The sequence below is a fragment of the Apium graveolens genome, chromosome 5 (genome assembly GCF_009905375.1).
Source record: "Apium graveolens cultivar Ventura chromosome 5, ASM990537v1, whole genome shotgun sequence".
NCBI lineage: Eukaryota > Viridiplantae > Streptophyta > Magnoliopsida > Apiales > Apiaceae > Apium > Apium graveolens.
Window position 1 is genome coordinate 211,508,421 of NC_133651.1, and position 6,860 is coordinate 211,515,280.

Genomic DNA, 6,860 nt, shown 5'->3' on the forward strand with positions numbered 1-6,860 from the left:
GTTATATTATTATAATCCATATAATTACAAGTCGAGTTTGAATATCGTTGGGTAAGAATTAGTATCGAGGATATGTCAAGCATACCTAGACGTCTAACGTAGGGTATTTCGACCTTGTAGGTTATAGTCGGGAACCTGAAAGTGGATGATGGACTAAAGATAACATAGTGGTCAGTCGACGAGCTCAGTAGAGTTTTAACAGAAAGACATGAGTGTCGAAGTCAAATCCAATGGGATCTAGTGGTTGGACGTTAGAGCATGAGCAGCAGAGTCGGCTTAGAGTTGATCAGTAGTAGTTGTAAAGTCTTGTAAGGCAAGTATTTCTGAACTTTTCTTCAAGATATATTACCAATGTTTTCGAACTATTTCATAACATGTCGCTAATTATCAAAATAACTCCTATTTTATATTGCAAGTGCTTTAAACTATTAAGCCTTGAACCCTGATTTTCTTGATCTTGAGTCGTAAGCCTTATTCTTCGTAAAACAACCTTTGTTGATCCTTAGATATCAAATCACACCAATATGATACTACTCCCCAAAGGTATAACTACCAAACACCAAACACTGAAACAAAACTGTTTGAAAACACAGAAACTTTTATACTACAACCATTCTTTATAACATCAAAGAACTATACTTTGAAAAATCATTTCTGACCTAATACCGGATGCTGGTACAAATTGAAAACCATTTCTTATACATACCCCGAAATCCCCTTGAGATATCCATAAGCCTCCTTATGCTTTTACTCAAGTGTTTAGCTATCGTTGATTATAAACTTATTTTATTGAATTATATCGTTTATTATATTGAACTGCTTTAGGATTGGATAGTTTTTATATATGTGGACCAGATTCGTGGTCACACCATACCAATGGTCAAGTTAGGCCAACGTGTGCCTTGCATCCAGTAATTAGAGTAGTGCTATGTGCTTGCTCGGGGTTAGTGCGTGACTGATCAGCAGCCTAACCTTGGTTTTTAAAACTTAAAATGAATATCTAATTCTAATGATTAGTTAAAAAGAAACTTGATTCCATTGAATCATCTCATTTGATAATTGTTTAACCTCAGTTATCACTATTATGACTTGCTGAGCTAGTTAGCTCACCCTTGCGATTCTTTTATATATTTTATAGTTGAAAAGAATATGGATGATAGTGAAGTTCCTCAGTCCAAAGTGCGGGCTAAGGTTCCAGTTGAGTTGAATCGAGCTAGCAGAAGCTTCATACGGTATAGAGATAGTCAGATTGTAAGAATGAATTTATTATCAGTTATAAGTTAAATTAGTTGGGATTTGGTACGTTGTAATAAAGGTTAAGATTGTGGCTTGTTTTCATACTTTAATCTGTTGCGATCTGTGGTTATGTAAAGCAGGGTCATTGCAAATACTATTTCTTACTCAGGTTTATAGATTGTATATATATTGTGGACCCCAAACTTCTGACCCGGGTTTAGAGGGCACCACATATATCACCTCCCGGGTTCTGAACAAGATAAGTAGAAGCTATATGCCAACACATGGTCATTTTTTAAAAGATATGCAGAAGCCTCGTTTTGGGCTTTCACCATATCAACATCGGCCTTCTTGTGCTCCCCGACCTCCTTCTCCTGGGCATCCTTAAGGACCCTAAACTCAAATGCAGCTTCCTAAGATCTTTAGCAGCATCCTTGGTGGTGTCACATTTCTCCTTGTAGTTTAGTCAAGATGCTTGCACACAACGAGAGATCCGCGCATTATCCTAAAATAAAAGAACATAAAATAAACACAAGTTCAAATTCACCAAAGGGAGAACAATATTTCCCTAATACCATTATAACATCCTAAACCATCCCATCGATGAAAGTCTCCAGATCCTTTTTGGAATACTGTTCAAAATCATCTGAAGCATCATAGTTGCCTAACATTTCTGTTCAACGATCATCGATAGTGATCTTGGCCAACAGATTCTTCAGTGCGTCTGTCTCCATAAAGATCCTGCTTTCCTCTTCTGCTGGATCGAAAGCTAGCTTCTTCCTCGGCGAGGTTCCGTACCCAATCCTTCCATCTTGATCAGCTTTCCTCTTTCGGGTATTCAGCTCCCCTACTTCTTCACCTCCAGCATTTCCACTCCCGGTATCAATAACAACAACGGGAGGATTGACATGCGGAGCAACCTGAGGCACCACAGCATCAAACGAACTCGTGTCCCTGAGATTGGAACCATGTGTCCTCCTCCTACCCTTCCCTGAATCCAATTGATGTGTTCCCTCGATCTTCTTGAACCGCCCAGCAAGATCCTTAAACTAATTCGACATCTCCTGATAAAATGGATTCGAAACGGGAATACCTACACTGTGGAACAACAAGTCAAAGAGAAGTTCGAGCAATTTAAAGAGAAAATAACATAAAAATAAACAAATAGGGAAACTCTTCAAGATAGAAAAACATAAAGCATGCATTGTACAAAGTGGTGTCATGCAAAAAGTTATCCCGGGTCCACTACTGATTGAGGGCCCCGTAGAAGTCATACATATCCGCAAGAGCATCACCCCCGAGCCGCTGGCACTACAATAAAAAAGTTGATAGATGTTAAGTGGCATTTATGTCCACTTAGAATGTCCTATAAAGGCTTGAATTGGTGTTTTGTACTCAAGTAGTTTGTGAATTTGATTCGTTTTTGTAGTGTTTTGCATTTCAGACATAAATAAGAGATCGAGGAGATTTAGCATTCTATTGGTGCTAAATTGGTGTTAGGAAGGTGTCCTGGGAGTTTGCTCGTAGAATTTCATCAAGAACCAGTAAATAAAAGAAAGCAAATCAGTTTTTCCAGAATATCAGCGCGCCCGCGCTGTGCTAGCACGCGACCACGCCAGAGAAGCAGAAGGACAGCGCGCGCGCGATGGTGAAGCACGCGGCCGCACCAGATCAGGATTTCAGAATCCTGTTACAAATAGAAGATGGTTGTTCTGGGCTTCTGGATTAATTGGGATGCTATATAAATATTATTTGAAGATGTTTTTCATAACAGAGACTGAGGAGAAAACAACGAGAAGACCTAGGAGCCCAAATACAAACAAGGCGAAGAGGATCCAGTTTATTCTTGTAATTCTTTATTTTAAGTTGTAATCTTGGATGCTAGTTTTCTTGCTTGTTGAACCTATACTCTTGTTTAACGTACTATGATTATTTATTCAGTTTATAAAGACTAAGTTATTATACCATGCTTTCATCGGAACCCACGGTGATGATGAGTTCGGTTATGGGCTAATCGTTATTGTGGGATTCTAGCGGATTTACTTATGGATTTTAATAGTTAATTTGTTTCGATACCTTAGTGTGTGGTGATTGTATGATATCCTGGTATTGGTCGTGCTTATTCGTCTTATGAGCATCGCGAATATATAAATAGCGTGTTACTCTCTAATGAAGGGAAAGTAAATTTAGAGGTCTAGAACTTGCCATGCTAGCATAGGTTCATGTATTTGTTATGCACGATTTGTAGGTAATTTTAACCATCTTACTTGCCCTATGTAATCATGATAGAGAACTTGCGCATTAAACCTTTATGTTGTCAAATTCTATAGACATATAGGGTCTCAACATACTTGGTGTCTATTCAACTTCTATCTCTTCTGTGAATGTCTGGTAGTAGGGTATTCGTGCAACGAAAGTTGGCGTTTACTAGTTTCGTGTTGTCGGATTAGTGTCATCACCATTACATGCTAAGGTTAAGAACAAAGACTTTGAATGAAGTAGTAATGAAGTTAGAATCCCATGTTTGTCTTATATATTAAATCATATCCCTTTAAAATCTTAGTTAATTGCTTGTTAGTTAAAATCTTTTGTCATAATGGGAGAACCAGAAGCAAATCCGAAGGATTTAATGGACTATTCTCAGCAAAAGATCAATGATATTCAATCTAGCATTATCAGGCCAACCATCCCGGCTAACACCTTTGAGATCAAGTCGAGCACGATTCAGATGATACAGAACTCAGTTCAATTTGGGGGTTCTCCTATAAAAGACCCCAACATGCACATCAGAGATTTCATTGAAATCTGTGACACTTTCAAGTTCAATGGAGTTTCTGAAGATGCTATTAAGTTGAGGCTTTTCTCATTCTCTCTGTGGGATAAAGAAAAATATTGGTTGCATTCTCTGCCACCAGTATCTAACACCAAATGGGAGGATCTTGCTCAGAATTTTCTCACTAAATTCTTCAATATGGCGAAGACTGCTGCAGTTAGGAATGCTCTTACTCAATTTGCACAACAGTCTAGAGAATCTTTGTGTGAAGGTTGGGATCGCTACAAGGAGATGCATAGTAAGTGTCCTCATTATGGGATGCCTGACTGGATGATCATTAACTGCTTTTATAATGGGTCGGGTGCAACTTCTAGACCCATGCTTGATGTGACATCAGGAGGAGCCTTATGGGCTAAAAGCTACAATGAAGCTGATGAATTGATTGTGCTGATGGCTGCTAATGAATACCAAAACCCAACTCAGAGAATGCCTCAAGGCAAGGTAGTAAGAATTCTGGAAGTGGATACAACTACTGTTATAGATGCTCAGCTTCAGGATTTGACAATGAAGGTGGATTCTTTGGCTAATTATGGAGTTAATCAGATCACTGGTGTATGTGAGCATTGTGCTGGTGCGCATGAGAATATGGTGCAACCGCAATCATCCTAATTTCAGTTAGAGCACCACTCAGAATATGGTGCAACAGTCTTATCAGTAGTCTGAGGCAAAGCAATACAACCCCCCTGATTTTCAAGGAGTGGAGCCAAGGAAGGAAGCAGGAGTGGAACCAAGGAAGACAACTGTTGTCAACACTCCTCCTGAGAGTAATACATGAGAAAAACGGGTCTACCCTCCACCTCATTTTCCTAAGAGGCTGGAGAAGCAAAAGCTGGATAAGCAATTTGCTAAGTTCTTGGAAGTTTTCAAGAAACTTCATATCAACATACCTTTCACTGAAGCTCTTGAACAAATGCCTAGCTATGCTAAATTCATAAAAGGTATTCTCTCTCGGAAAGTGAAGCTCGACGACTTAGACACTGTAGCTCTCACGGAGGAATGCAGTGTTGTGCTACAACAGAAGTTGCCTCTGAAGCTTAAAGATCCTGGAAGCTTCACTATTCCTTACACCATTGGAAACTTGTCATTCGACAAGCGTTTATGTGATTTGGGAGCTAGCATCAATCTGATGCCTTTGTCTATCTTCAAGAAGTTGGACTTACCTGATCCTAAGCCTACTTATATGTCTTTGCAGTTGGCCGATCATTCTATTACATATCCACGAGGCATTGTGGATGATGTTTTGGTCAAGGTGGATAAACTCATCTTTCCTGCTGACTTTGTAATTCTTGATTTCGAGGAAGATAAGAAGATTCCCATAATCTTGGGAAGACCTTTCTTGGCTACGAGTCGAATCTTGATTGATGTGTAGAAGGGTGAGCTTATTATGCGAGTGCTGGATCAGGATGTGACGTTCAATGTATTCAATGCCATGAAATTCCCTACTAATAATGAGGTGTGCTTAAAGGTGGCACTGGTCAATTCTATGGTTACTTCGGAACTTAATCAAATGCTAAGGTCTGATGCCTTAGAGAAGACCTTGTTAGGGAATTCAAATAATGAAGATGATGAAGGTGATGAACAGTTGCAGGTTTTGAATGCTTCTCCTTGGAAGCGAAGGCTGGATATGCCTTTTGAATCTCTTGGATTGGAAGAGCTAAAAAAGTCTCCAAAGCGCCTCAAGCCATCTATTGAGGAAGCTCCTACACTCGAGCTTAAACTATTTCGTGAACACTTAAGGTATTTTTTTAGGTGACCCATTTACTTTGCATGTTATCATTACGTCTGACCTTTCAGGTAGTGATGAAGAAAAGCTCTTAAGAATTCTGAGAGAGTTCAAATCAGCAATTGGATGGACTACATCAAATATCAAGGGAATCAGCTCTTCTTATTGCATGCATAAAATTCTTCTAGAGGAAGGAAGCAAGCCTACTGTTGAGCAACAAAGAATGCTAAATTCGATAATGAAAGAGGTCGTGAAGAAAGAAATTCTCAAGTGGCTAAATACAGAGATCATCTATCATATTTCTGACATTTCTTGGGTGAGCCCAGTACAGTGTGTGCCGAAGAAAGGAGGCATCACTGTGGTGGCTAATAAGAAGAATGAGCTCATTCCTACTCGAACAGTCACGGGGTGGAGAGTTTGCATGGATTACAGGAAGTTGAACAAGGCCACAAGAAAAGATCACTTCCCTCTTCCATTTATTAATCAGATGCTTGACAGGTTGGCTGGGCATGAATATTATTGTCTTCTGGATGGTTATTCGGGCTATAATCAGATTTGTATTGCTTCAGAAGATCAGGAAAAGACTATCTTCACTTGTCCATTTGGTACTTTTGCCTTTAGAAGTGTGTCTTTTGGGTTGTGTGGTGCACCTTCCATATTTCAGAGATGCATGATGGCTATCTTCTCTGACATGATTGGTCAGAATATGGAGGTGTTTATGGACGATTTCTCTATGTTCGGGGATTCTTTTGATGAGTGCTTACAAAATCTTGATGTAGTTCTTAAAAGGTGTGTTGAGACCAAACTATTTCTCAACTGGGAGAAATGTCACTTTATGGTGCAACAGGGCATCATACTTGGGAACAAGGTCTCTAGTAAAGGTCTTCAGGTGGACAAATCCAAGGTGGGGGTCATTGAAAACCTTCCTCCGCCAAATTCTGTTAAGGGAGTCCGCAGCTATCTTGGTCATGCGGGTTTCTATAGGCGGTTCATCAAGGACTTCTCTAAAATATCTAAACCCTTGTGCAATCTGCTAGAGAAAGATATCCCGTTCAAATTTGATGATGA

General features: G+C 39.5%; 1 non-coding gene across 1 annotated transcript; it reads right to left on the bottom strand.

Annotated features, from left to right (window-relative positions):
- Positions 1–4,222: 4,222 nt before the first annotated feature.
- Positions 4,223–4,329, bottom strand: LOC141662673 (small nucleolar RNA R71). The gene has a single exon (XR_012550775.1). It is a non-coding gene; the product is annotated as a small nucleolar RNA R71 (small nucleolar RNA).
- Positions 4,330–6,860: the final 2,531 nt, after the last annotated feature.